The sequence below is a fragment of the Corvus cornix genome, chromosome 2 (genome assembly GCF_000738735.6).
Source record: "Corvus cornix cornix isolate S_Up_H32 chromosome 2, ASM73873v5, whole genome shotgun sequence".
Classification (NCBI taxonomy): Eukaryota; Metazoa; Chordata; class Aves; order Passeriformes; family Corvidae; genus Corvus; species Corvus cornix.
In genome coordinates, this window is record NC_046333.1 from 45,496,736 (window position 1) to 45,515,440 (window position 18,705).

General features: G+C 40.7%; 1 long non-coding RNA gene across 1 annotated transcript in view; it reads left to right on the forward strand.

Moving 5' to 3' along the window:
* The first annotated feature begins 1,585 nt into the window (after positions 1-1,585).
* The window catches only part of LOC109144458, a 72,954-nt gene continuing 55,834 nt past the window's right edge, over positions 1,586-18,705 (forward strand). The window contains exons 1-4 of the long non-coding RNA XR_002045251.3: positions 1,586-2,047; positions 2,762-4,462; positions 7,878-8,427; positions 9,687-9,847. This is a non-coding gene — a long non-coding RNA (uncharacterized LOC109144458). The remainder of the gene's footprint in view (positions 2,048-2,761; positions 4,463-7,877; positions 8,428-9,686; positions 9,848-18,705) is intronic.

Consider the following 18,705-nt stretch of genomic DNA (forward strand, 5'->3'; position numbering starts at 1 on the left):
AGGTTGAAATGCCAATAGGTTTAGATGAGAGTTTCAAGGATCATATTCATGGACTTGAATGCTGGGGTTCTGCCAGATCCTTTAAGGGGCCATAAAAGGACACACAGCTCCTTTTGCTGTGCCTGCCCTGGCAGGCAGAGCAGGGCAGCAGCAGAAGGCCAGCAGTTGTCCATGCTCTGTAATTCCCGCATGCTCCCAAGCACAGGGATTGCTGTGCTGATTGCCCTTCCTCCAAACAACACACAGACACGCTTCAGGGGAGAGCATGTGCCAGGGTCCATTCCCATCAGGCAATTTCAACTCAAACGCCCAAAGTCTGGGGGGTGGGGAAGGGAAAAAAGAGAGTGTGGTATGTAGAGCTGAGCCATGCTGTGCTCCCTGGCCTCAGGGGCAGAGCATGGTCCCTGGTTATTTTACTCACTAGACATTTCCTGTGTGTCTCAATTCTCTGTCTCTTCAAGAGCAAAAGAAGAACTTCCCTGCTTTGCAAAAAATAAGTGCCTTTTTAATGTGCTACAGGAATAGGTGCTATTTTAAGTATTCACCAGAGATGAAGCCAATATTTTTTCAGTCTGCTGGGAGAGTGGATCCATGGTAAGAAATCTTTGTCCTGCAATCCAGATTCTGTCTGAGTTTCAATCTGCAGAGATCTCCAAGTATGCTGAGTTGTTTGAGTTTGCTGCTCAAGTCTGGCCCACTCTTGATTGCATTTGTGCAAAGCTGAAGCTTGAAATTGAACCAGACTGGAAGGCAAGACGGGTTCTTCTGCGTTGCTGTGCCTGTTGGGTTGCTTCCTCTCTGGGCAATGTAAAAAAGTCAACTGTATTATTTTTCCTTTTCCATGGCCAGGGCCAAAGAATGCAGGAAAATTCGCCAAGAGTGAAAAAAAAAAAATTGAGTTCTGCTATAGCTTCAGGGGTCCAGGATACTTGCCTTTCTCATCAGAGAGAGAGCAACCAGACTGATATACTATTTTCCATCAATCAAGTCAGCAAAGCCAGGCAGAGCACTTCCTTTGACATCAATGCAGTGGTGACAGTTGTAGAGTTAATGCATTCCTTCTTAATGGAATACCATAAATCTAGGTTCAATGCTGCCAAAATAATGGCTGCAGTTCTCACTGGTGAAGTCAGCTCTCTCCCTGTATTCCCATGGGCCTAAAACAGTTTGGATATAGAACTAATAGTATTATTTACTGGTATTAATAAAAATTTCTAAGGTAGTTTACAGGGATGGTTTACCTCTTCAAAGTGATGCTATTGCCTCTTGGTTGAGCACACGTCTGCCTTTTAACAATGGCATCATATTTAACATCTTCAAAAGAATTATATTTCTTGTTTGAAACCACAGGACAAATTTAGGAAGGAACAATTTATTTTTTTTTCCAGGAAGATGTTTGGATTGTGTCAGAGACTCCCTAAAGCACACACAGGTTCCTCAGGCTTAGTGTCTTATTTCTAAGGAAATATGTAAAACAGAATGCAAATGTGACAGTAGGGTACAGTGCTGATATGGAAAGAAAAAGTTCATTGATTAATTGACTAGCTGTATTATATTTGGGTACCAAGGCGGGAAAAAACCCAGGTATACCTGCTCAGGAAGTCATCAGATCAGAGTTAGACGGACACTGAAGGTTCAAATGAAAGTCAGAAGACCTCTTTGCAATCTCAGAGAACAGCTTTGCCAGTGGGGTGTGTAACCAAGAGGCCTGCAGAAGGAGGAACAATGGATGCACGGTCTGCGTCACAGGGACAAGCCCTGACACCACAGGCAGAAGACCATCTACCATGCATTTCCCTCACAGTATCTTGATCCTCCTCCTCCTCTCCCACAAGAATTTACTCAGCCCCCAAGGGGATGTTATGTGGGATTGTATAACTTGCTGGAGTTAAACAGCTTTATAGCACTATTCAGGCACAAGGCTTTACCTCTCACTTACAAGTTTATTTCACTCTGCAGGGACCATAAAGCAACTTTCAAATTACCAGCCAGTACTGCTGGGGCACAGAAGAAACCATTGTGGTACGAAGTCCACTGAGCATAGGCTGTAAGTGTAGCAATGCTTTTAACCCCTTTCTGCATGGGAATCTGGAAACAGATGGTAAATGCCCAAAGGATAGGTGGTGCTAAGGGGGAGGGAAGGAGGTGGACTGTGAGCATTTTGGTTCAGGTAATCTGTATTTTGGTTCAGTGCACTTCCAAAGTGCAAGAATGTGACCAGGGCTTCCTCAGAGTGCCCCCCCCAGTGAGAGCAACAACACCCCTGCCTTCCTACCCACAGGAGGGGACCTTACCAACATACAGGTGGTGACGAGGGTAATGCCCTAATGCTGCCCACCCTCTAAAGGAAATGAAAATTATTGCCCATATTTAACAGCAGTCTATTAAATCTGATGTTTGACTTAAACATCTACAAGTAATCATACAAAATCTCAGCTTTGGTTGTCCTTGCAGACCTAGACACTCACCTACAAAGCAAATGTGCAGGATGCAAATAAAACATAAGCAGAAGGTAGCCTAGGGGGTCCAAGCCCTGAAGGCATGTAACGCGTTGATTCAATTTCTGGAAGGGATTTCTTGTTTATTAAACCAACCACTTGAAATTAATTGGAAAGTAAAGTCTCGATCTTGGCACATCTAAATCATAAATATTCAACTTTCATTTAGCTCCTAAATAAAGCCAACAGTGAAGGTCAGACTTGGAGAGGGATAACAAGGCTCTCATGCTCAGTCACCTGACTGAGAAAGCTTTTGGTGCTAGCTCAGATCACAGGACACGAGTGGAGGAGGAGTGTCGCTGGCTTCAGCTGCAGGTCCGGGTGTGCGGAGGTTGGCCTTTGGTCCAGACCTATGAAGACATAACAGCAGAGAAGCAACACACATGAGGTTCCTCCTGGTACTGTGCTGATGTGCGTGTTTTAACTTCTGGGCCAGACAGGCTTGCATCTGTCCAACTAAGTGCATGGGCTCATCCAGACAGGCATGCACTAAATCTGATCCAAAACAAAATAAACACATGCGCATTCACTGCTTTCTAGAGCATACCGGATGTTAATAAGCAGAATAATTTGTAGTGGCTTGACTACTGCCTTTTTTTTTTTAGTTTGTGGCTAATGTATGAAGGCATTTCTGATCATAACTATGCCAATAACCTATTGTCACGTCAGCTATTGCTAACTGCATTTACTCAAACAAAATATTGATGGAGTTCTTTTTTATTGCACAGAAAAAAACTAAGTGGGCATGCTTTCAAGAATCACAGTCAGAGTACAGTATGTCTGCATTTAATTATGGGGTGGGAGCAATTAACACTTGGGCTCTGCTTTGTTCTGTATTCCATGGCTGGTTGTTGAGAAAATACAATTCTCAAAAGCTTGCCATTTAAAATGTATTTAGCCTATTTTTAGTTAGCGTGAAGGGGTTTACCTACAATTGCTTAGGGCTGTGAAGGTTGGGCTAAGACTCAGGAGACCCTAGTTCAATCCAAAGTGTTCCCTATGACAGTGGAAAAGTCTTAATTTGTGTAGAAATCTCACTGGCCTGCTGGAGAGTAATTCCTTGCTGTAAGGCAGGGATTCCATTAGCTGTAAAGTGCTCAAAATCTGAGCTACTTAAAAAACATTGGTGTTTTCTCAGGTTTTATTATTAATGTATGTCACTAATAACAATTTACATCAGACATTCACTGATAACTAGAGACCCTTAAACCAAAACATTACACAATGTGCAATGTATATAGCTTTCCCCCTCTTTCATGAATTCTCTTAAACATCTAAGTCTGACCTAATTCAAAACTATATATCTCAAGTATGTCTCTTAGCTTAAAACGTATGTTTCAGACCCACTGAAAAAAAAAATTATGATACTAAAGACCTCCTTTTTATTATTTCCCCTCACAACTTCACCTTGCAACACTTTCTTAATTGCAAAACAATTTTGGCTTGAACTTCTGTGTCTCAGTCTGCTGTACTGTGACCTAAAGAACAGTACATACTCATGCAGAAATTAACTGGTCCCTTAGGAGTGCTCTTGTGCTGGAGAGTGAAGGAGGAGAAGGCAGATTTGCAAATAGCTATATTTTCTTTCACCAACTTAATTGCTTCTGTTTGGAACTTTTAAAATCTCACCTTACGATGCAGTCATTTTCAAAGCGAGCACAGCATGACTGACCCAAAAAAAAATCTGTTTGCTTTTTTATTATAATTTTGGTTGTGATATTTTATTAGTGGAGGCTGCGACACCTCAGAGGAATAACAGTCGACTGGTTGTGGCACTTCTGGCATTTCCTAGATTATACTCTGATTAACTCTGCTATATTAATAAAGACCTTTTAATATGCTTTTGTGAGAGTAATTTCCTAGGGATTTCAGGAAAGCATATGGAAAAACAAACTGCATCACACGGCATCACACTGACACTTCTGTGAGTCATCAGCAGAGTTGGACCTTTGGACCTCTAGTAGGTGAGTTAATCAACTAACCAATAGTAATACTAAGCCATCATCAATTTTGAAGATTATTACTAGAAATATTTACCAGTTTTCATAGTTATCTGTTGACAGAGGAACAGTGAAATTCAGGTTGGGGTTTTCAGTTACCATTTATGGCTCTGAAAGTATCTTCCCATTCTCAAGTGCAAGCCTTTGCTAGACCACAGGAAATGAATGCCTTTTATGGAAAATTGTCCATTTATTTTTCTTTCTATAATCCTTGATATTTCAGTTCAAAATAAAGGTTAAATGATGACAGTGGTGGTACAAATCAGTCGAAAGGGACTCTATTTTTTTTTTTTTTGCAGCCATGCTCACAGCATTTCTTATCCAGCAGAGTGCATAAACTGCACACAGATTCCCACATGCACACAACCCTTTGCACAGTGCTTTGATCTTTGACAGGAATCTTCAGACACCCTTTGGAATGGGAGACACTCTTGACACTCTTGTAGTCTGTTACAGTTGTGGGTATATTTTTGGTTTGGAGTAAATGATCTAGTTAGAGGAATTTTTCTTATTCTTAAAATGACATGAATTCCTCAGAAGGAGATGAAAGTACATCATTGTATCTTTGTACTTGTAGGAATATTAGCCATTTATAACTATCTGGAATAAGATAAAAATGGAAATACTGAGAACATGATGCATAGTAAACAATCACAGACCTGTAAGACATGTATTACTCATGAATGCAGGATCAAACAGCTGCTTTTCCTGCCTTTTACAATGTGTTCCTGACATACAATTAACTGTATTTACTGCACTAGTATCTCACTTGATGTCGATTCCCCCCTTCTGTCTGTAATTCCTTCTGTTGAAAGTCAAGGATTGATCAGGGCATTTTGTCCTATAACATCTTACCACTCTTTCACAATCTCTGGGGGTCTAACTCTCCAGCAATTCCTACCCTTGTCCATGTCTATCTTCCAGGTGATAATGTGTTTTTGTCTAGTTCTCTAAAACAGACTTTTACTCCGAGCACAGGAGGCATGACACCCTGCTCAAGTTAAGGATTGCAGCATCAGGAACCAGACTTTGCAAATTGTCACCTGATTCTTTTCATCGTGCACCAGAACGTGACCACAGCTGTCTCCTCTTGGACCCAAAAGGGACAGAACTAAAAGGCAGCAGAGAAACAAACCTCTGCTGCCTTCTCTGATTACAGCTGCAGAATGATTTTGAGAAATTGCTATTGAGAAATACATCAACATATTGTTGATGACTTTGGCTTAGTGAGTGATGATCTAATTTCTGTTCAATTGACCAGCAGCCAATTTACGTTTGGATCAAAGTTTGAAACGTAGCTTGTTTCTTGTTAGGGTGAGCCAGTCATTATAAATGTGAATCATAACAACCCGTAGTAAGGGATTAATCCTGCAAGATGCTGAACACTCTGTGAGGGAGGGCAGGTGCTCAATATACCTCCTACCTTGTTCTTCACTTTACCAAGTCACACCATTTCTCTGAATCTGATCTGCCAAATTATTCATGAAGCCCTATCCTGTAGATACAGACATTCATACAGACAAATATGTTGTACCGTTCACTGAGGAAGGAAAAATTAATTATACGTAATGATCCTCATTCACACCTGCATTATTGAAGATTTAGGTCAATCTAAACCCATTGCTAACTCAAAACTGTGGGAAATGGTCTTTCAGTGATCTATTTTACCCTGGTTTCTGTCAGAGATCACCAGAATAAACCAAATGCCTTGGCCAGTCACAAACAGATCTATCCTACTTTTTTCTAAGAATAAAAAGCTGCTTTAATCAGTAGTAGCAGTTGCATGACACAAATTAGAAAATTACTGGAATTAGTTAAGATAATAAAAATAGTCTGTGTCCCTCATTAAAAGTCTTAACAAGAGTAACTAAAATTGAAAGGAACAGTTGAAAGATCAGGGTCAACATCTGTTTAATTTTTAGCTATTTTAATTCTAGTTCATTATTATTTTAGAAGCTATCCTAAAGAGTCAAAGCAGAAAGAGCAATGGGAAAAAAGCAGAGTTCTTCAGGGGACAATTCATCAGTGGATTCAACATATGGTGTATGAGAAAAAAAGCAAATAGAACAGAATTCTCTTAGTCATAAGCTAATAATAAAGTCTCTAGCCACTGTCCAGGGTAGGGTCAGGCCTTCAGCACTTTGAGCTTCTCACTGCTAGAAATCCAGCACACATGGGGAACAGGTTACTGTCTCTGGTGAAAGTGGCACTGACAAGAGCCACTCACAGTATCCCAAAAGTTCCCATTTGGTCACTCAGTGTCCCCAGGTTCACAGCACCTTAGTTCAGCACATAGCTAAGGGACTTCCATGAGGAAGAATAGCTGATGAAGGCTCTTGTGCCATCAACAGAAGCATAGATGGGGAACCTTTCAGAGGATCAGACATATTTCTTGTGGACTAAGAATTTGCTTTCTTTAGCCCATAACCAGTCCAAGGTAATTTGGCTTACAGTAGTGGACAGTCAAAAAGCTTTAAGAGACATCAAATTACCTCATCATTATGGCCAGACCAAAAAGAAGAAAGTCTGTCCTCTCCTTAGTTTAACTTCTGCCTTAGATGTTGTCTGGGGCCTGAGATCTCTGAATTCAAAGATGAAAAATGGAGCACGCTAAAAGAGATGAGTTCCTTCTTTCTCTCTGCGGACTCCTCAGGCTTTCCTTCACTATGTAAAGTAGAGCAATCCAGCTACCCTTTTTGCATTACAAACTTTGCTAATAAAAACCAAAATCAGACAATAAAAGCACACTTTCTCCTGATGCTCTGTTTTCTCTTTCTTTCCCTCTCCCTGGCCCCACCTGTACTAACACAGTCACACTTTCAGTAGCCCTTACAGAAAGCAATGCAAGCTTTCAGTTTTTATTAAGAAGGCTAAATCAGGAGTTTATAATAGTCCTTTTATACTTTTAATGTTGCCCATTTTACTGCTGCTTTAACATTCACTGCCCAGACCTGGCTTGTATTCCATGTTCCCAGATCTGAACAACAGAACACCCCTATTAATTTAACCATGTCCTTTCTATTGCTACATTTCTTAAGTAGTACAGCTGTGATTTTGTCTTAATTTCCCTAAGGTCCTTAAACATCTTTCACATCCATACCTGCAGTCACTGCCAGTCAAAGCGGAGTTTGCAGTTCCCTGTGCCTTCGAGAAATCTGCAGTCATACATTGACTTTGCATTGTCAGTTGGGAAAACATGTCCTGTAGAAAAGGGGAATAGCTAATGGGTGCACTTGATGCTTTGACAAGCCCAAGACAAGGCTCATCCGGTTATACCGGTGCTTGAAGGAGGGTCATGGCTTTTTGTACTTGACTCTCACCAAAGAACAGGGTTTGACTGTTTTCCTTCCTGATTTTGGTATCTGATTTCAAACTGCAGGCCATGCAAGGACCAGCCTTCTTTCATGCACTCATCTCTCAGGTTTGGATGCCATTCAGCAGCCTAGTGAAGATGTCAGAGACAAGGAGATGGGGAGGAAGAACAACAGAAAATCTTGTTCGTGTCGACTGCCTGCGCTTTGGTGATGGGCTCTAAGATCCTTCTTTATGCGGTTGATTATGGAGCCAGATTTCCAAAAATATTTAAGGCCTCTAAAATGAGAAGTGGTTGGGATATTTTCCAGAGCTACCTTGCTGCTGAGCTGTAACCAGTAGTACAGCTAGTGGATGTACCAACACCCAAACTTCAACTCAAACAGGAATTCAGGCCAAAAGCTATATCCAGAAAGCTCCTGTTCAGACGCTGTTCCCTGAGGTGCCTAAACTTTCACTGGGGCTGCCACTCTTTCTTGAATTTAACTCTAGACATCTACCTGTGTTTGCTGATATTCACAACCTTAGATAACTTGCCTGTCTGGACTACAATGCCTGAAACAAATATTGATCGAGTTTGGGATGCAGGCCACACCTTAGGCACACTATTGCTTAAGGTGAGTCAAAGATTCATCATGTTCTTTGTAAAGTTAGAAACGTCCGAGAGAAAGGCATTTGCGCAGCACTGCTCCTGAATGGAGATTGTTCCTGCTCTGGGGTTGTGCACCAATGTACCTCTTCACCCTCAACACACTAATCAAAAAAAACAGTGTGGTACAGTGTGACCTCCCTGCAAGCAAACACCAAGCACCATCGTGTACCTAAATGACAATACATTAAGATCATTATCGTATGTAATATGGTCAAACTTATCATTAATCAGTAAAACCAGCAGCAGTATTATGTTCTTCCTTAAGTGACAGATTTGTCAATAGAATAAAAAAGCCTTTCTATTGAGACATGGTGACATAAATGCAGACACCTTAATGGAATATCAAAAATAACAACAGGCAGAAAGGAGATCTCTTTTACCAATAAAGAAGAAGAAAGTTCAGGTATCAACTAATTTGCTGTAAATCTGTCTTTTGCTTTTCTAATCAATTGTTAACAATCAAAGGCCACCTGGCTTAATTGAGGCTAATTTTCAGGAAGCCTGATCTGGCATTCCTTGTGACTGCTTGGCTGAAGTGAATGTAGGAATAGGAGAACCGTAGCTCTAGTAAAGGAATGAAGAAAACCTGTCATTAAAGTATTTTTACACATCCATAAAACCTTTTTTTTTTTCCAGTAGCAGATACAAAATATGACAATTGATGATCATTTAACAAACTAGCAAGGAAATAATGTTTTTCTTCTCCTACAGACTTTTGAAAAGTGCATGGACACATACAAAATCACAGCTGTATTCATTTTTGAAAGCTGAATGGCATCAGGCTAGAGAAGTCAATGGTTTTGTGCAACCACCATCATAAAGATATCTTCTGGCATGTGGGTCATATAAAGATTTTAGAAGATTTCAGCCTGATAGGGTAAATGAATATCCTAGACAAACACACTTCCTCTTTGGTATTGGGAAATGTTTTAATGGAAGGCTAATTAGAGCCCTAGCAACTCTGTTCTCTGCAGGAGGATCTCCTCCTGTTTGAACTCTTTACCTGGCTCGGTCTTCCTTGCAGAACCAGATGAGCAGCTCCAACACTTGCTTCTGACGGGACATGACACCATTTACAAGGGTTGAAGGTTTTGGGGGCTTAGTCTTGGGGTCATAGCAATGGTCTGACTGCACTCTACTGATGGATAAAGCCTATGTTTTACATTCTGCCTGAGTAATTGTAATAAATATTGATAGGTGTGCTTTGTTATTAATTTATTTCAGGCAGAGCATGTCTCTGAAGCTGTGGAACGACCTTGACAGAGCAAGCAGTGCTTACCAGGCATAAGTATCTCTGCTGAGGGCATGGCAAAGGCCAGGGGATCCTGTCAACACAGCTGAAAGATACTGCTACTCAACAGGAGCTTCCTTGGTGCTACAGAAAGGTAAGATATTGCTTAAAGGCAGAAATTTAAAAGTATTACTTCAGTATTTTTCAGGATTTCTCTCAAACAAGGTCGTTGAAAGATTAAATAGTACTGGGGCATTGGAACTGTGAAATGAGGCGTTTCATTCCGTTACAGGGAGAGGATGTGTCATTCCTAGCCTGGTCTTCTTCATGAGGTTTGATCCTTAGATCTGGGTTTATCACCGAGCTGTTTGGGGCCATGCTGTCCATGCCGGCGCAGCACTGTGCTTACGTGGTGTGCCACAGACAGATCCTGTCTCTGTAGGTACTGTAGTACCCTGGTTGGTCTCGTCTTTTTATAAGATTAAGGCTTTAATCTCAATTTCAATTTCCCCCATAAAATTTGTATGCAAATATTTTCCTAGCTCACAGACCTATTATGAAATGGATTGCCCTCTGGGTGGTTGCCATTCAGCTTGGCTGCCTTTACTATAGATTTTACTGGTTGACATCAAGAGTCACTTTTCATGTACACACCCATCTGCAGTTGTAGCAGCAATTTTCCCCCCAACTTTGCCAGGTATTTTTGCATTTCATTAGTAGCAACCTATTTGTAGCACTTGGTTCACTGGATTCTTAGAGTAACTACATAGCTCATTTACTCGTAGTGTCACTGAGCCTGAGCTGAAACTCAGGAACACTATTTCCTCCTCCTCTGCACCAAAGAGGAAACACTTGGAGAACAGTCTTTTCAGCTCCTAGCTGTTTCTTTGTTGATTAATATTTGACCATGAAATTAGCTCAGTTGATTAGAACATGTTGCTAATAATGCCTAGGTCACAGGTTCACGCAGGTTTGATCCCTGTATGGGCCATTCACTTAAGGGCTGGACTTGATGATTCGTGTGGGTCCCTTCGAACCCAGAATATTGTGTGATTCTGAATATAGTGTGGGTTTTGGTTTTTTGTTCTAGCTGACAAGATCAGCCCCTCTGTCTTGAAATACGGGACTCATAACTCATGCACCATCTCCCCAAACTGACTGTTAATCTAAATAGCCAAAATGATCATGCTTTACATTACGGTCCTATCTGTGAGTAACCGATAAAGGACTAATAAATTTTTAATAGATGTTGTAATAATTTGTTAATTGAATATTCTAGAGTACAACAGGCTAAATGGCTTCAAATAACCATAGCATACTTTCTACTAATGTCCTTAGCAGGCACGTTTAATTTAAGCCATAATACATCACCTTGGTGGCAATGATATGTGTGTCTGTGTAGCTACACCTCTAAGTGCTTCAAATATGGAACTTTGCAACCCCAAATGTCTTAAAACAACAACACACACAAAAATCAAACACAAAAATCAAAATATGGTAGAGTTTCATGGAAGCCTTCCTCCATATCTTGTAGGTCAGCTTCTTGATGGTAGTGAGACATTTTGAAAATGGACGACTTGTGGCTTCTCACACCAAATACAACAAGAGCATTTTCTATGTGTGTTAGAGTCTTTGCAACTCCTAAGTGTTTCTCTGAGGTACATGCCACTCTTTCAGTGACAAGCTTCTGAATGCTGCAGAGAATCGTGTCAGCTGCACCCTCTTTATCTGCTAGACTTCTAAGTGTACTTTTGGCTGATAAATATAAAAAATAAAATAGTAATGCTAACAAATATCTCACTCCTCTCCAACTTCCCCCCCTATATCAGTTTTACTATAGGAATCTTCTGCATGACTATCAAGGGAGACCAAGTTGGCAATGGGTCAGAATAATATATTTCCTCAACAGAACCTGTGCCAATAGACATCTGATCACACAGAAGTCTTGTATATTCCAGCCCCAGTGCACTGTCAGAGATACTTCTGCTGCTCTGCATTTCCTGTGTCTGGGTTTTTATCATGCTGCCCCATTTCACCCGAACAATGCAAATGAGCAATAAAATAGTGAAAAATCTTATCTGCACTTTTTCACCTTTAGGAAAGAGCTGGGATAAATTCTGATCCTCACTCTGAGTAGCAACTACCTCCACTTAAGCCAGCAGGATGCCACTACTTTCATGGGTGTAAAACTGGGATGATTTTGGCAGAGACAGAGCAGGGGAGACCATGTTATGCAGTAACACCTCTGTTCTGGAAAATTATCCACCATTGATAAGCAAGAAACAACTAGCCCTCACTCACTGTTGCAGACTTCCAGTGAGATTTTTGCTGATCCTGCTATTGAAGTGGTTCATTAAAAGTGACAGTGATGGTGGAACACGGGGGCAATCATGGTAGTGTTCTGCAAAAACACCTCGGAGAGCACCTCAGCATGCGCACTTCAGCATAACCAATGGAAGGGTTTTTCTGTGATGAAAAAAGACAACTGCTGCATTTTCAGTCCATTCCAATAATGTGCTTCATTCTAATCAGAAGAAGTTTATACTAAACAAATGCTCACTTTCTTCACTTCCCTTTTCGCATCAGTCACTGTCAGCTTGATATAGAAAATATGGCTGTTAATAGCTTGCAGTGGAGCAAACATTTGCATAACTGTTACCTCAGAGCCCATAACTCCGAGCTAATTGGCTGATGGTGATTAAAATGATTAAGTGACTGTAATTTATATGATTAACCAATTAAGCCATTCTCCTGTGATTGGCCCAGGGTAGGGTCTGGGATGTGAGCTTGTTTCCCAGCATGCATGCCGGCAGTGCACGATATTAAACATTCTTTTAAATACTTGCTGTTGTTCCTGCCAACAGCACTCAAGGTGCTTTAAAGGTATTTTAATTACTCCATATCATTTGTGTAGCACAGAGAGTCATAAGTTGAAGGCAACCCATGAATTATTAACAAAATAAATCTAGCACTGACTAGGATAACACAGAATTACCGAAGGCAGTAAATAGGGCAGCGAATTTGATCATCCAGAACTGATGGATGACTGACTGGTGTAAATACAAGCAATATCACTGCCTTGAACAGAAGTTATGCTGATTTATCCCAGCATGACATTCAGGTTCTGATCCTTGGAAATTGAAAGTTCACCAGCCGGTCTGAAAAAAAAGGTGGACAGAATTAACTGCAAATCCTTCTAGGTAAAAGAAGCAACTGACTTGGTTAATTTGTAACCAAGTCCATTAGGAGTGCATTTGCCAAGGGAGTGAATGTTGTTTGAGTGCGCTCTGGTTCTTGAAAGAACAAGGCAGGTGGGCAGGAAGCAATAATTAAGCATATTCTCTGTTAATCTCCTGCTAGGTACACTGAAGGGAAATCTTGCTGTGGTTTCATCCCCCTTTCCTTCCCCCTACCACTTTCCTGTGGGTTGCTGTTACAAAACAAGGGACTGCTCCATTTCCAGTTTTTTCTCCTCTCACCTCCTACCAGCAGACAATTTAATTCCATGCTTCCTGAGGCGAAACACATCACCTTCATTCGCTTTACTTTCAATTTCAGCTGCTGTGTGTCCAGAAACTTTGAATCAGTTGCCAGTCAGCATGGGCTCTCAGTTCTGATTCTACAGCATAGTAGTCTTGTAAGAGATGAGAGCAATATGCTTTTCTTTTCAACCTACCAGTGATTTGCTTTGTGTTTTCTGATCTTTCTTGACTGATAATTAAATGTCAACATAATATAGATGGCTAGTATTTTACTGTCATGTGGGTTAACTACTTCCACGTGCAGTTTTGTCCAAAACAGTGGCCTTGACATACAGGAAAATACTACACTTAACTGTATTAAGCATCTTCGTGTTGCTGACTGGGTATTCCCAGTGCTTCAGAGGATGGTTTCATCATTGAATTCCTAGGGTAACCACACCTTGAAAAGTCAATTTTTTCATGGAGGATACAAATATCTGAACAACCTCTTTTGATCTAAGTGTTTTGTTCAAAACTTCGTGAGGAAGCCTCTAGCATCGGGATGTCTGTTTTACAGTACCCCGCAAAAAAATTAAATACATTGCCAATACTCCCATGCTGAGCCTACAGTGCTCAGCCTATGGTGCAAAGCCAGAAATTCATCCTCTGGCTTTTTGTCTATTGGATGACATTTTCTCAATATTGCTCACAGAAAGTTCCAAGCAGTGCTCTGGGGAGATCTGTGAAACAGCTCATGAAGCTTCAGTCCTGAAGTTTGTGGACATGTGTACCTGTCAGTCTATCCCATTACTGATATGCCAGTAACATTTTAGACTTAACCCTGAGAGAGTCGTGAAAACTTCAGGTCCCACCGAAGTAAATAGCTACAACTTATCCAAAAATGAGAGCAGCAGTTAAAGCTGAGGCTGGGGGACAAGAGACACTGTGTGTGACCTTGGCCCATCACCTCGCCCCTCCTTGCATCCCTGTTCCCTGTTGTCAGAGCAAGGGATTGCTCTTTCATCACTCCTAGCAAAGCTTGAGGACAAGGCCATTAATATACATAATGCACTCACACAGTAACAAGATGACGTCCATAGAAAAGCTTATAAATAAACATAAATAAGGACCTGATGAGTAAAAGGCTGGGTCCTGCCCAGGCTTCAGTGAGACTTATAAAGGCCACACAGAAAATGCATCTTAAAATAGACTATTTGAAGGTCATAGCCTCCTGCCCTTACCTGTCAAGACCTGAGCGGAGGCTTTGCCTGTGAAGTGATGGCACTGCTGATGACATCAGCACTCTCCATGCAGGTTTTGGCAGGTGTTAGCCATTTGTTTCACCTTTGCTACTGTTCACCCAGGAATTTCTTCAGAGTCATGACTCGCCATGTGCTTTCATGGCAACTACCATTTAGTTGTATGAAAAAACACATTTCTGCTGAAGATCTGCTGCCATGATATCAGAACTTGAGAGAAGGCAAAGCCTCTAACTGATTCTTTTGACAGGTTATAAAATATTATAAGAGGGTAAAGTTTTAAAACTCATTTTTACATATCTCTTTACAGCCAAGTGCTGCTGGCCTAAGAGATCAATGAATGAAACATTACATAGAAATGCTGAATTCATGTTATCCTTGATAATCTATATTTCAAAAATGAGACTGAGCTCTTAAATGACCCACACATGGATTTGATCTGCTCCTCCCTTTTAACTTGCTCTTCAGTAGCCTGGCTTTAAAAAAATTAACTGTTTCAGTAATGTGGGAGTCCTTTCATTCCTACAGTCTTCTGATTAGTTCCAATAAAACTGAATAGTAATAAAGTTAAAATCCATTAGTGGGTACAAGACACATAACAGAACCTGTTCTGGTATTTAAAAAAATGTAAAGCCATTATAGCCTCCTATGCAACTTTGAATTTGGCACAATTATTTTTCACTTTTTGCTGTCTTGCTTTTTTGTTGTTGTTGTAATTTCAAGCCTCAGCAACACAAGCGTCATTTCCCCATGTAATGCTATAAAAACTATTCTGTCAGAGTACTGCAGTAGTGGCTCAACATGACTTAAAAAAAAGTATTAAAAAAGACCAAGCTACCTTAGTAAGAATTATACTGATTTGGAACATTTAAGACTTCATCTACATGTAAAGAGATACAAAAGGAGAGGATCAGTAGAGGAAAATTTTTGCTACTGAAGACCCATGTCCACATTGTCTGTGTCAGGGCTGGGGGGCAACTTGAAGAGTTTTCAGACCAGCACAGGTAGGTTTCTGTGAGTTACTGGAGCATTCTGTGCTCTCCCAAAGAAGATCTTGCAGTTCAGTTTTACCCAAAACAGTCCAGCTTTTGCTGTGAGGCAACATCCCAATGCAGCTCCAACAGGCTGTGCAGGAGCTCAACCTTACATCTAATGCTGCTGCACAAAATGGTGGGAACACAGCCTTTCAGCTCCTGGTTCCTCATGGTGCTTCCTAATCATCAAATTCCAAATCTCCTCAGAAATGCAGTGCATCTCTGAGGGTAGCTCTGGCCCGGTGTGATGTTTGCACCAACTCCACTCCCTAAGGCAGCTGAGCAATTCCAGAGCCCCAGCACTCAGCAGCAGGGTCAGGTCCCCCACAAAATGTTTTTTTTAAAAGGAACTGTGTGGAGGAATCTCCCCTTTTCTGGGCTAGTCCCCAGGAAGGATGCCCAGCCCAAGGGGCCCAAAATCCCAGCTTCTCTCATTGATGGACAGCCAGCAGAGCTTCAGGGTACATTTCCTTGGACTTTTAGCACCCCCAGCTGAGGAGGAAACTAGCCCTGGCTTTATCTTTCCCTGGTTAAATACCTTAACCACTAAACACCTATACAAAAGGACAGGCTACCCCAAAACCTCCACCAGCAGCCAGGTTTTAAAAGGAAATACAGATTAACGCAGTGCATAGATGAGGTAAAAACCTCCAACAAGTGCTTGGATCAGAGGGTTTCCTCACAGGAAAAACAGTAGACTTTCTCCTCCTGAGGAATAATTGGGGGCCTGGCAGGTGTGCCTGGTGCTTAAAATAAAATAAAAAAATTCCATGACTGCACTTTTCAGTGAAGTCCTCTTTTCCTGGATGAAAATCAATTAACTCTTCACTGTGCCTTGAGGCTAACAGACAGGAAAGAGATTAACAACAGGAAAGGAGACTTCAGCTTTATTGTACAGCAGCATAGGGCTCCCCGTGCTTGATCCACTCCATGAGTCCTCTAATCCAGGGTCCTGTCTCAGCCATGAAAGTCCAACGCATTTAAGCACATGCTTAACTTCAGGCATGGGAAGATTTTCAACAGCCTGGTGGAAGTCTGGCATTCGCCTCTCCTCCTCCCCCAGCTTTGGATGGGAGTTGCACACCTAATTGTTTTCTACCCCTTTGAACATTTCCACTCAACATGCCTTCCTAGGCAGCGAAGAACTGCTGAGCTGGGGCCTTCTGGAATAACTGCTCTGTTAGGGAAGCTGCTCGTTAGCCCTCTGTCGTCTTGTGGCTGGCTTTTGTCCTGGGGCATGAGGGTTTATTTGCATGCTAGGAAAAAAAATCTTTTTAAAATTTAATTTAGGATGATGCCAGCCCTTCTAGCTAAACGGTCTGTCCTTTTTCAGTCACATTAAGTACCTGGTTAAAAGAAGGGTCTGTGTCACACTGGCTAGGCACCGTTAAAAAAAATTGAACTAAAAAGTCAAGTTGCCCTTTAATTATATTGACTGCCTTTCATTTTTCAATTAGGATAGAGGGTAACCAAAAGTGCATGGTCTATCTTTACACTAGACATGATGCTGTATCTTGTTATAAGCTGTTTAATTCGTCTTCTTAACGCAAATCCTCTCAAAATAAGAAGCATTTACATACTCCTTATCATTCCTAGCCATTTCCAAGCTCTCCAATATCTGTTATGTCATCTTTGTGATAGAAAAACAAAAGAATTCTGGCAAGATTTATACTGTGACATTATAATAGTCCCTGGACTAGTCCCTGTTCTCTTCTTTTTTTTTTTCCCTTTTTCCTATTTCAGATGGTGCTAACAGGTGATTGCAGAACAGCTATAGTGAGATTAGAACCAGGTATGATTAGATAGTTCTCACGCATTCTTTCATTTATAATTATGTTTTGAGACGTAGCAGATTGTTCGTTTTTAACAGTAAGATATTGTTCTTACTGACCTGTGTGCATGAAATGTCAGTGGTCTGCATCTGGGTGTTAAAAAATACCTTAGGACAGAAAATCTGGTATTTTAATTAATCCTTTCAAAAATATGACAAACCTAGGAAAAAGTGGTTGTTGTCCTCAAAGTTTTCTGCTAAAGAGTCTTCTTTTTCACACAAAAAACCCTTCAGCAGAACTGAAAATTTACACTTCAAGAAAAATTAAACAAGAACACTGCAAAGGTGCCTTCTAGGTTGAAATGCTTTCATTTTTCTTCTTAACTCCCTAACTGGTACACATATTTGACCTTACACCAGGATCTCGCTCTGAGGAATGATGGCACGTTTTGAGACTCCTTGCTTTACTATGTTACAAACAAAACTGGTGAATCAACATTGAAAGAAAGGAATTCAGGTTATGAATATCATGTCTGCATACACACATTTGGGGTCTGAAAGGAAAATTTACAGTTTTTCTGTGTTTGAATTTTTTGAAGGAAGGACTACTTTCTCTGTGGAAACTCTTTGAAGTCTTAGTTTTTGTAACATGCACCACTTTCCTTTGTAGAAATACATTTAAATGTTGCCTATTTTCTTCTTTTTCAATAGAACACTTAAGCCCATTCACTTAAAATTGAGCACCCATTTCTGTGTTGCTTTGTGTGTCCCACAGATTTCTAGTCTTGAGCACTGCATTGCTTTATATTGATTTGGGTTTTTTTCTCCACTTATTCCCCGTATCAGTTCAAACCTTTCAAGTTTTCGTTGATTCAATTGATTTTCTTTAGTGTCACCAAGTAGATTTCTTATTCCTGCTTATCTCAAACTCTCTCTGTCCTCTGAGTAATTCTCTTCTCTCAGAGCACACCCACGCCATCCTCTTTCTCTTCTGGTCTCTCTCTGCTGTTCCACTCATGATATAATTCTTTAGAAACTATCGTTGAATGCATTTTCTGTAAGTTTGTCAAATGGCCTAAATGGGGCAACCTTTTCTCAGTTTCTTGGTGGTATACAAAAACATAAAGCCACAAGTGTTTTATTATGCTGCAAAATTGGGTCAAATGCACCTTCTGAAAATGTTGGCCTCTATCAAAAATAGGATACTTAGCAAACACATCTGTGTCAGTCAAACTATTTCTTCCTTCTTTAAGAAATATTAGACCTCAATCTCTGTGATTGCCTGTAACGACTGTAAGAGAGGATTCAGATGGTTTCCCACTCTGCAACTGGCATTTTATGGGATGTTTAACAGGCAAAACATCTCATTGAAAAGGCAAATATACCTTCTTGGTATGCACAAGAAAATTCAAACCCTGATATCATCTTATGTGAAACTAGTTTTACAACCACCACTATTGAGCTGATTGCATATCTCTTTAGTGGTT